The 11,849-nt window shown below is 27.7% G+C and overlaps 1 long non-coding RNA gene across 1 annotated transcript; it reads left to right on the top strand.

Moving 5' to 3' along the window:
• The first annotated feature begins 430 nt into the window (after window positions 1-430).
• On the top strand, window positions 431-5,237 carry LOC147808730 (uncharacterized). Its single transcript, XR_015433660.1, has 3 exons — window positions 431-966; window positions 3,189-3,375; window positions 5,041-5,237. It is a non-coding gene; the product is annotated as an uncharacterized LOC147808730 (long non-coding RNA).
• The last annotated feature ends 6,612 nt before the right edge of the window (window positions 5,238-11,849 follow it).

Raw genomic sequence — 11,849 nt, 5'->3', positions numbered from 1 at the left:
TGGATGTCCACTATACGTTATCCTAAACAACTGCTATGAAGGTCTATATGGTCGTCAGGTGGACGTCAACTTGACATCCATAATGATCCAGGGAAGATCTAGAGGAAGTCTAAAGCCATCAACCAGACACACATACGCCGCAGCACTTACGTGGATGAGATATGGATAACTTGATCTATAGTTTATCAAGGAATGGATGTCTCAAAAAGAGTCACGGGAATTATTCCTGTAACGAACATCCTCTTTGTCATTGCGGAATTTGGGGTATAGTGAAAAAGCTGATTTCTTGGCCAAGAAAGGAACAACTATTGCCCAAGCATCTCGTTGCTCCATCTCTCTGCACTCATTTAAATTACCCACACAGCCACCGCTATCCCAGGGATATCCAAACACGTCTGTTACTTATCCAAATATCCAGTGGATATTCAGATATGTTCCAGACTTCTTACAGATATCTAAACACATCTAAGTCCATGAGTTAGATATTTTAGACATCTCTGGGATATCATTTTTGGATATCTGGGGGATGTGGTAATTTGGTTATTATAGAGATATCCAGGCATATCTAAGTTCTAGATATGGACATTTTGGATATCTTTTGGATATTTAATATAGATAAGTTTAAGACATGGATCACTGGATGTCTGTAGAATGTCTAAGAGATGTTTCAAATCGTACTCAATAGCTGACGCAGATCCAGTTTTCGACATCTCAGAGATTTCAGTTTTTGGATATTGATATTCTTTTATTTACAATTCCAAACTCTGATATAATTTTCTTTTTCTGATGCAGATTTTTTTTTCTGAATTAAAACAGAATTTTGAATTTTTAAATATTCTTAGATAATTATAATTCTAACCGTACTCAACAAAAATAGAAACCTGATACCAAATACGAAACTGCAGAATTTATTGTTAGCGAGCGTCTTCTTTTACAACCTTGATATAAAAATCATTTATTGTTGAAGTAAGTAAGAGTTTTTTATTATTGAAATATTAGTTTTCTTCTTATTGGTTATATTGTCATTTTTATTTCTCCTATATGCATTTTACATATCTCTGAAATGTATGAACTTGGATATAAGTCAGACTTTGATGAATTGTTATGGCTTACAATATGAAGAGTCACTGTTTGAAAAATTTTCTTTAAAAATTTCATTTTCTAATAATGTATGCTTATTAAAATATAAATCTATTTGTTTAATAAAAAATATTATTAAAATATCAGTGTAAATATTGTAGTCACCAAATTTCTTAGCTGTGTTGATGTTATGAATATCTTGCTAAATCTTCACAGCTATGAATATCCTGCTAAATCTTATATATTTTTGGCTCGGAATCATTCCTCTTTATTTTATGTGTGTCAACCATATTTTATGTAAATGCCTTGCCTTTAAAAGAAAATGATAATTACAACATATTTCCTTTGTATTATAAATATTAATTACGTTCTAATTAGATTTTAGCTTCTTACCTATATTACATTATACATATTTATTATTTTTCATACTTTTTATATCGTATTGCAAATAAAACGGATCGTTTTGTTCTTGTATAAATCACTTAATCTTCCTCATGTGAACATGCTTAATGTGAACTAATTTTTCTCTTCTCGCTAAAAGTCTTATTAATATCAACAGCCCCTTTTTCCTAGACTTTGCAGTTCAGATTGACAAGTATAAATACATTAATTTTTTTTCACTTAGTAGAATTGAAAGTTTTACCTCACAAAATCATTCCTTTAATATTAGCGTTGAATTCTGTTCAATATATATAAATATATACGATTCTTCTATTTTGTTTACCCACTTACAAATTGCTGAGCCAAATTTTTAATTTTGAATACATTAGCCATTTGTCAGGCTGATGATATTAATACATCATTATTTTATTTGTATATATTGTATATGTAATATTGGCTGCTGAAATTGTTAATAATATTTTATTATTGTGGTCATCCCCATGGCAGAATCGCAGCGACATTGTCACAGAATGTTACGGTTCTTGCAGAAAGATTTTTCTTTTAAAAAGTAAAAAAATTTAGTTTTCTTTTCTACAGAAATTTACACATAATATTTGAACCATGCATTTAGATAATCACTTTTTGACATGCTTAATTTGCACCAGTAGTATCGTAAATCAATGTAAAGTTTCTATTATATTTTCGGCAGTTATTGATATTGATTTTCACCTGGTTTTGTAAATATCTCTATTTATTTCACACTATATAGAAAATTCGAATCTTGCATTTGAGTATTTACTTTTAAGGCAATGATTCTGTCTAATTGTTGACTGCTATTGATTTCTCAATAGTTTTTATATCAGATATTTTTATGCGGTATTAAAATTATTTATTACGCATTTGAGTAACCCATTTTTGATGAGTCCAATTCGCATGATTTCATCGTTAATCTTCGTTTTTTTCTACTTATATAATGGATTACATTATTTTTTAAAATTTTGATGATTATTTACAAAATGCGAAGAAGAAAATAATTTGTGTGACATCCTCTCCCTCCAACAAAATGCGTAAATAACACCCATAATATTAGAATAAAAAATTATTACATGTTTAATTAAAAAAATTATAGATTTTTGGAAACACAGCTTTTTTGTTATTTTTAAATTACTAACATATATGTTTGTTATATTGAAGTTATCTTACAGAAAGATATTAGTGCCAGACAGTTTTGTTGCAAATAGCTTGAAAAAATTCTGCCACAGGGGTGGTCATTATATTATCTTTGTGCAATTTGCATGTTTTAAAAAAAATCATATTTCTTAAGCAATATTTCCACACATACTGAAATGATTGCTTGAGTGTTAGGAATTATCATTGTATATATAGCTTTTAATTTAAAAAATGTCTAACTTAGTATTTTGTTATTTTCATTTTTTATAATATTGCAATTGCTTTATTCATGTATATATCTGAAATATGTAAATGTTCAAAAGTATGTTTAATTTTGCATTATATGGATAATGACCAAGTGCATCTAAAACAATGTTTCCATGCACGGGCATGATTGCTTGAATGCAATGGATTATCATTGTATATATAGCTTTTAATTTAAAAAAAACATTAACTTAGAATTTCTTTATTTTCATTTTTTTGATATTGTAATTGCTGTATTCATGTATATATCTGAAATATGTGTTCAAAAGTATTTTTAATTTTGCTTTATATAGATAATGCCGAACAATTTTTCAATTGTTAAGTTTCTATTGACTGATGAGGTTGCAGTTGTGCCAGTGACCTGGTCGTCAACAAAAGGTTGTGTGTGTCCTCCTTTAAAAGCGTATGAAGTAATGAAACTTCTTATGAAGCTAACTAAACCTTCTCCAGATTGAATTTGCCATGAAGCAAAACTTTTGGGTGAATATTTTAATAACTTTTTACTAAAAGAAATTTTTTTTTGTTGTCCAAATGCAATTTCAACTGGTATGTATACACCAGTTAAGACATGATGTTTGTATATAATTAAATAGGATGTGATGAACTTTGTATAATTTTTGTTATTTAATTACTAATTTGTTCTTCTCAGGTACAATCTCAGAGTGCTGTATACTTCACTATTTTATTATTTACTTCCTTGCTCTTTTCTTACTTTTTTTTTCCCCTTTGGTTTTTTCCTGTGTTACCTTGAGTGTTCAATATTGTTATTGTTATGAAGTTTTTTAACTCAGAATTTTACAGTGCACCACTGGATCTAGCCCAGATCTAGATGTTAAGTTTGAATATACATTCATTCAATCTGATACAATTGTTCTTAACCAATTTTGGAAAGTTAAAGCCTATTCATATTATCTAAACCTGTTACCAGACCCAATACTAGACACTGTTAAAACTCCCATCTCTCAACAAAATAATTTGGAAGTTAAAAATAGTATATTTTACAAATCTTTCCCAACAAAATTTTCATTTATTTCATATGTTTACCGATTTGATTAAATAAATCAAAATGACATAAGAAGTATAAAACATTTTTATTTATGAGTTGATTTTAATGTGATAAAAAAGAAATATATATATGTGTAGGTATGCACACATATTTCATAAAAAATTATACATTTATAAAATAAGTGAAAAGAAGAAAAAAAATCATAAAATTAAGAAAAAAAATAGCTGTCACTTTTTACTATTTGTTTTCTTAAGAAAAAACTGTATTCCTTAAGTAAAATTTTTTATGAGTTAGTATTTAACCATAATTACAAAAGCATATGAGCTATCACTCAAATAATGTGCCCTCATTTACAATGCATCAATTCACAAAAATTTGTTTAATTATTTTGTTCATTGTCTGACTCATGGCATTTGTAGAAGAAAAAAATTTAACTTTTTAAATTTGAAACATAATTATCTAATATATATAAGCAAGCAAGGTATGTAATTAAATGTGATGAAATCTATCTTCGTTTTCTAACATAACAGGGTGCCTAGCATTTTTAAAAAATGCTTAAAGGTGCTTATTTTTTATTTTCATATTTTAAAAGATATTTAAGGTGTTTTTATTTTATTGTGGGTTTGAAAAAAGTGCTTAATTTTCTATCTTTTAAAAAGAAATTTTTTAGTGTGGCGATTGTTATCGTAAATTACAAAAACAAAAAAAAACGTGATATTCACGATTTTCTTTGCAATATTTAACCGAAACTAGTTTAAGTTTTCAAAAATGTGTTTGTATTTTTTTTGTATTTTGTTTGTTTATTAATGTGTACTTTATAGTGGCAAAATAGTGCATCATATCATTCTGTATGCAATTAAAAAGTTAACATTTATTGAGAGTAAATGCTATTTTAAAAAGTCACATTTAACTTTTATACACATTTTTTACTTTAACTCATTTCTGTAAACAAACTAAACTACCGAAACAAAATTTAAAATTTTGACTATTTTTATGAGAAAAAAAATTTCTGATGGAGAATTGAGGGGTAAAAAAATCTGTTAAGGTAGTATCAATAGGTAGTTTTCTTGAATGTCATTAATAAATATTTAATTTCAATCATTTCTAAAACGTATGCTATGCCATTGCTCTATTTTTAGGTGCTGTGAGGAGAAATCCTTCGATCCAAGACATAGCAACAGACCATGAAATTGAAAAATGTATGAAAAACGGCATGCAAAAAGCAAGAAATGTTTCTTCATTAAAAAATTTTAAATTGTAAATTTTACTTTTTAGTAAATAAACTATTTTCTTGTGAATAAACTATTTTTTTGTAAATAAACTATTTATATATGATTGTTTCGATTTATACCCTTATTTATTTAACATTCTTTCAATAAGCATGAAAATGTAAAAAAATTTCAGTTTCAGAAATTTTCCTTTTTTTCTAATTTAAATTAAAACTCATAATAATAATTTAAACTTTTCTTAAAGTTAATTTAAATTTTTTTTTTTAATTTTAGAAAATGAATCATTTATGTTTTACAATTTTTTTTTTCCTAATTGAAAAAATTCAGAATCTTGAAATATTTTCATATTATTCCTTCAACCTTCATTTTTCAAATACTACAACCAGTTCTTTTCTTCCAATAAAATTTTTTATGCCGTAATTGTAATTACGTTTCTAATTTAAAACACTCTTTCTGAATATTACAAACACCTTGGAAAAAAATGTATTTTAATAAAATTTTACTAAATTTGGTATATTATAAAATTTACTACTTTAACAAATTTCTTAAGGTAGCAATCAAAGCAAAAAATAATTTCAAGTATACAAATATTTCAAATTAGAATTCTGAAATAATTTGTCAAATAAAGTGAATCGGGTATTATGAGTATTTTACATATATCCTTACATTTTGCAATTAATATTCTCAAAACTTATGTGATATACAATCTAAATATACTCATAATACAAAATAAATCAATTTAATGAGAAATTCTCAATTAAAAATTTGTATCGTTTAATAATAAATAATACAAATTTAGTAAATAAGCATTTTTTAAATACTTTAGTAAACAAAAATGAAATATCTCTCTCAGACATTCAGGGTTGTCTCTGAGATATCTAAAAGAATATCCTTGGGATATCCAGAAACTAAATATAACAGACACCTGAACGATGTGTGAGAGATATCAATGTTTAACTTAGGACATCCCTTGGATGACTGTGGTAGGTCAAAGATATCTGTCGGATGTCTCTTGGATATGCAGCAGACATCAATATCCAAATATCTGCTAGACATCGCACAGATGCGACCCCTGGATTTCTGTTGGATATTTCATGGATATTCAGACGTCTCGGGGATCTCTGATGGATATGGCAATATCCAGTTTTTTTATCCAAGAGATATCTCTAAGATGTGTTGTGGCTGTATGGGTACTGGTCCGAACCGGAACATGCTCCCAGAGAATTTCTGTAAAAGCAATATACACAAAGCCTGGTTCAACCATATTTTAACTATCCCAAATCAGCCCAGGTTTAAGGCAGTTGCTCTCTTTAGACTTGTAAAGGGCCATGACTGTCTAGCCAAACACCATTTTAGTATAAACATTTTTCCCTGTCCTAAATGCAAGCTCTGTCACCTTGGGGAGGACATGGACCTGCTCCATATTTCCGTCTGTCCTGCGTTCATCTCCACTACTGTGTGTAGACGCTACTGGGAGGCTAGGGCCCGTATGGGCTAAGCTTGTCACTATGCCTTCTATTCTATTTATCTCTTTTTGCCTTGTTTTTCTTGTTATTTTATCCTTTTTGTTCTTTTAAATTGGCCTGCCATTGGAAATAAAATATATACAGTACAGAACCCGTTATCCGGAAATCAGAAAACCGGAAAACCAAAAAACCGGAACAAAATGTGATTAATTTTCCCGCCATTTAAAAAAAAAATTTTTTTCCTCATAAGATTTTAGGATTTTTCGTTCTTTTTTGAAAGATGTTTACCTTACCATCAGTTTGGAAATAATCATTAGTGTATTACTCCATCGTTTTTTCTTCTTTTTAAGATTAATTCCAAAAAAAAAATTTTTTTTAGTTGGGTTTAACAATAAAAAAACAGCTTTTTGTAGCGATTCAGAAAACCGGAAAAATCAGTTATCCGGAATAGCGATGGTCCCGATCGTTCCGGATAATCGGTTCCCTACTGTATATATATATATATATATATATATATATATATATATATATAAACATCCTCTTTGTATATCGTTCATATAACTCTAATTTAGTATTACGTATTTTCATGTCCTCGATAGATATAAGAGTGTAAAAACCAAATTAAATACCTTTGATTTGGTTTTTTCACTCTTGCAAAGAATTAAGAAAAATTCGCTAAGTGTCCTCTAAAATGTCATCACTGTATATCAGCTCCTAAGGTGGAATATTTGTACAAAACAAACGATTCTTGAAGACTTTGAATGCTTACTTTTTGAAATATATGGGTTTTTTTTTTTTTTTTTTTTTTTTTTTTTTTTTTTTTTTTTTTTTTTTTTACAAATTGACGCTCACTTACTTTTTAATCTGAAACAAAGCTTTAAATGAATTCCTAATCGCAAAAAATTATATACATATATATTCTTAACATGGAATGGTTTGTACTAAACAAATCCTCATTGGAAAAAATTTAAAAAAATTAGCAAACTGAAACTGTCCTTCATTATGTTAAACATATATGCTTTTAATGTAGCATGTTTTGGACAAAACAAATGATCAGGGCCGATTAAATTATGGAACCCTTAGAGGTTCTATGCTATTTCTATACACCTAAACTGTCATTATTCTTTATTGTTGTGTAATATTAGCGTTAAATTATTAAAAAAATTGATAATATTACCTGATTGTTAAATTTATTGATTGTGAGGAGACTATAATGTAGAACCTTCTTTTATTGCACATAATTTTTGAAAGAGGAAAGCAAAGTTACTCCAGAAAAACATTTTGAACTCCTCATAAGCACATTTTAAACACAGAGTCAAAATTTGGCATGCTGCTGGAAGGGCCATTATATATTTAGCAAATTCTTTTTCTTCGAAATCCTAATATATGTTATTTGCAATTTTAAATGCTTATTTTTTTGCGAATTTTTTCTAAATTGTTTTTTTTTTACCTTACATTTAGCTTTGCTGCTCAAAATCTATATGACTTAGAAACTTGAAATTATGAAGGTGTGCAAAAATATGCAAGGAGTTTGAAAGAATACAAGAAATCACAATTCGATTAGTAGTTTTATTTTATTTTATACCCGTCGTTGAACAGCCGACAAAATTTTGAGTTTACTTCTACCAATGTTTAACTCCGTAGCCTTGTAATTTTGAACGAAATCCAGAAAACAAGGGAACTCCTGGATCAGTACCCAGAGGTATTGATTTGTTATGGAAACTTGGAGGACTTTGTAGCCCCAACAGATTTAACGCACCCCAGTCACCATTTCATAGGCGGATATTTTTTGTGTGCTGTATTAGAATTCTCATTCCCACGAACACGAGTCCAACCAGGATATCCCGGTCCAATTATTAGTTTATTTTATAACCGTCATAGAACAGCCGACGAATTTTGAGTTTACGACTATTAATGTTCAACTCCGTATCTTTGTAATTTTGAATTCAATCCAGCAGACAAGAGAACTCCAGGATCAAGTATTGGGTGAAATATTTGTCTTCTTGGAGGAGGATGGAACTAACCCTCATTTGTGTTACACGGAGAGGAGAACTACGAAAGCATCCCACGGTTAGTCTGACAGCCAGCTAGGGGACTCTATCCCATGATACGTCGACCACTGATGATATTTTACGTTCGTATCGACCAGCCATCACTGGGATTCGAACCCGCATCATCTCATTGGGAGGCGAATACTCTGTCCCTTGAGGGACCACGGCTCCAATTATTAGTCAGAGGTAAAACTTGAAGTTAAAAAATGTTAGTCGATGTAGTCCGCTGAAATGCAACTACAGAGTTGAAATTTGATGCGCTGACTGGACCATTTTGAACTACAGCTTTAACGAATTTCTCCCTCTGTTTTCGAAATTCCTATTTGTTTGAAAGTGTTTTTTTCCCCTTTAAACAATAATTATTTATCCATTGTTGTAGAATAGTTTATCTACCTCGCAATTTTAATTTTCTAAGCATTTTCGAGGTTTACTTGTTGTCCAAAATACCAAAATAAAAAAGATAAAAAATAAGGGAGAATTTAAATGTTGTCAGATATAAATTTTAACATTTATACCAAAACTGCAAGGAGCGTATCGTAGAATTTCATTCATATTTTTTTTTATTTGCTAATAACCGATTGCTAATTCCTTTTTTTTTTTTTTTTTTTTTAAATTATAAAATACAATGTTTCTTTTTTAGTCATCAAAAAGTTTATTCGTAATTCAGTAAAGAAATTTGAAAAAAAAAAAAAAAAAAAAAACATTTTATTCATCGAATGGAGAGTTTTCTGAAAGCATGCTTCTGGTAGAATGGGATTATATATCAGATTGTGATTATATTTTATTTAGTCTGTTTTTTAATAACTGATACAATTTAAATTATATACTTACATATGCAAATATAATATATTATATTATTGGAATAATATATTTATCAATTTCTTCAGTATGTATTTTATAATTATTAATACGAATAAGTAGTCAACATTTTTAAGCATCTTAAAATTTCTCAACATCTTATATATCGTATTAATCTTAAAATAATTTTTTTAATTACCTGTCCTCACGTGTTCCACGGAACTATTTTACCATTTAATAAAATTTTAAAATTTTTTAAAAATCTTATTCTTTACCCTGCCAGACATATTAGTTTTTTATTAATATACTAATCAATTTTTTTTTTAGTAATTTAATATAGGTTAGCCTTTTAAATAAAATTCTTCTTTAAATTATTATTAAAAGAAAAGTTATAATTATTGCTTGCTAGCTGAGAATTAAATCTTGTTAAAAAATTAAAAACATTCTGTTGTTTAAAGTTATGCAAAACAGCTGACTATTTACTAAGCAAACCATTTTTTTCGATAAATGAAGATAAATTATTATCTTTTTTTATTGTTTCTTGTGATTTCAACATACATCATTTAAAAATAGTGTTGATGTTTTATAAGCCACTACAAGGTGTATAAAAATACTAAACATAAAGAGCTGTCGAATACGTAGTCAAAATTTATAGCTCAGTATCTTATATGTCGTAAATTTAATTTTGTAATAAAATTTTTAATTACTTGACCATTGATTCACAGAACTATTCAACTAATTATTTCATTACATTTTTTACTCTTTCTTTATGCTATCACGTAGATTTTTCTCTCCCGATAATATACTTAACTATTTTATTTAATTTTCATTGCCCCTTAAAGTTTTTCTTTAAATTAATACTCGTTTTATGCTATTGCTAATTTTTTTTTCGAGTCTCAGGACTATAGCCCGTTAGCTAAGAATTAAAGAACATTTTCTATGGTAAAATTAGTGCAAAACTGATTGATCGTAGTAAATTAGTGCATCCTTTCCTCTGAGATTAAACAAATTATTTATTTATTTATTTGTTATCTTATAATAAGATTATTTAATTATCTTATTTATTTGGTTTATGAAAAGTAAATAGTGCAACTCAAAAAACCACAACTGTTTTTTTTTTTCAATTGAATTCGAACCGTAATTTTATTTTGATGTTCAAACTTACACCGTTAACATTAAGAAAATTGTTCTTTTAAAAATAGATGATGAAAAAATAACTTTTAGTATAAGTTTAATTTTCAACTTTATCACAATCCGCCAGATATTGTCATAGCATAATTTGTTCTTAGGAAAATGCCTTATTTTATAAAACAGCAAATACTAAAAATTGAAACTTGTAAAAAGATTCCAAAGCTGTGCCAATTTTAGAATCATCATCTGATTTAAAAAATGTAATAAAAAACACGCAATTTTCGAATTTATTTTGATTTTAAAAAAATGCGTAGTGAGAAGGTTATTTTTTATTTTTTTTAAACAGAAACTGTGAATACCAATTTTCCCTATATTTCGTCATAAAAGGATAAAAATATGATATTGCTCCAAGGAACCTACTCAACACTTTCGTTATTGAAATTTTTCGTTAATCGTTGAGGTCTGTTTGGACGAAACATATTATTGCTTGAAAGCTAAAAGGAGAATTTTTTTTTTTAACTATTATTATTTATATAAGTTTATTTCATTAATTTAATTATAGAGTAATCAAGGTTAAGGATATGCTTATGGAAGCCCCGTTTACTATTATACTATGAATGCATTAAATGATATAGCTTGAATAATTCATTTTAAGCAAATTATTTAATAATTTTAAGCAAATGTTGGTGTAAAAATAAACTCGATCAAAGTACGCCTAAATTATACTCTAAAATATATATAGAATAAACTTTGGAATCAATAAATAAAAATTGCATTTTCAAACAATTTCGAGTAAGACGGAAACGTTAACTTGTTTGAAATAGCTGTCCTTGTAACTATTATTTTATTTTGATTCCTGGTGCTAGGGAACATTCAATTTTCACATTCGACTTTCGAAATATCAATAGTAAACGGATTTTTTTTTTTTTTTTTTTGTCCTTAAAAAGTGTTAAGGCTAGCAGTAAAAAAAAAAAAGTTGCACTGCATTGATTTTTTTAGAAAATATTGACTAATTTTTAGTTTCTTAATATAAGAACCTATGCCTTAATCTTACGTAACACTTATTTTAATATCGAGTGAAGTAATTTAGTATGCTGTATTTAATATACTTTATAAATGCTTTAATATACTTTGTAAATGAATAATCCCGATAAACAGAATAGAAAAAATAAAAACTTCACGGATTTAAAAAATAATAGATGATAATAAAAGTAGTCATGTTTTCGAGCGTCCAATAACTAGCATCACAAGTCATTCACGCCTGACGAGTCTT

This window comes from Parasteatoda tepidariorum, chromosome 5 (genome assembly GCF_982258835.1).
Source record: "Parasteatoda tepidariorum strain Cologne lab strain chromosome 5, Ptep-v5.0, whole genome shotgun sequence".
Taxonomy (NCBI): domain Eukaryota; kingdom Metazoa; phylum Arthropoda; class Arachnida; order Araneae; family Theridiidae; genus Parasteatoda; species Parasteatoda tepidariorum.
The sequence above is the reverse complement of the archived record's forward strand: the minus strand, read 5'-3'. Positions and strand labels throughout refer to the sequence as shown.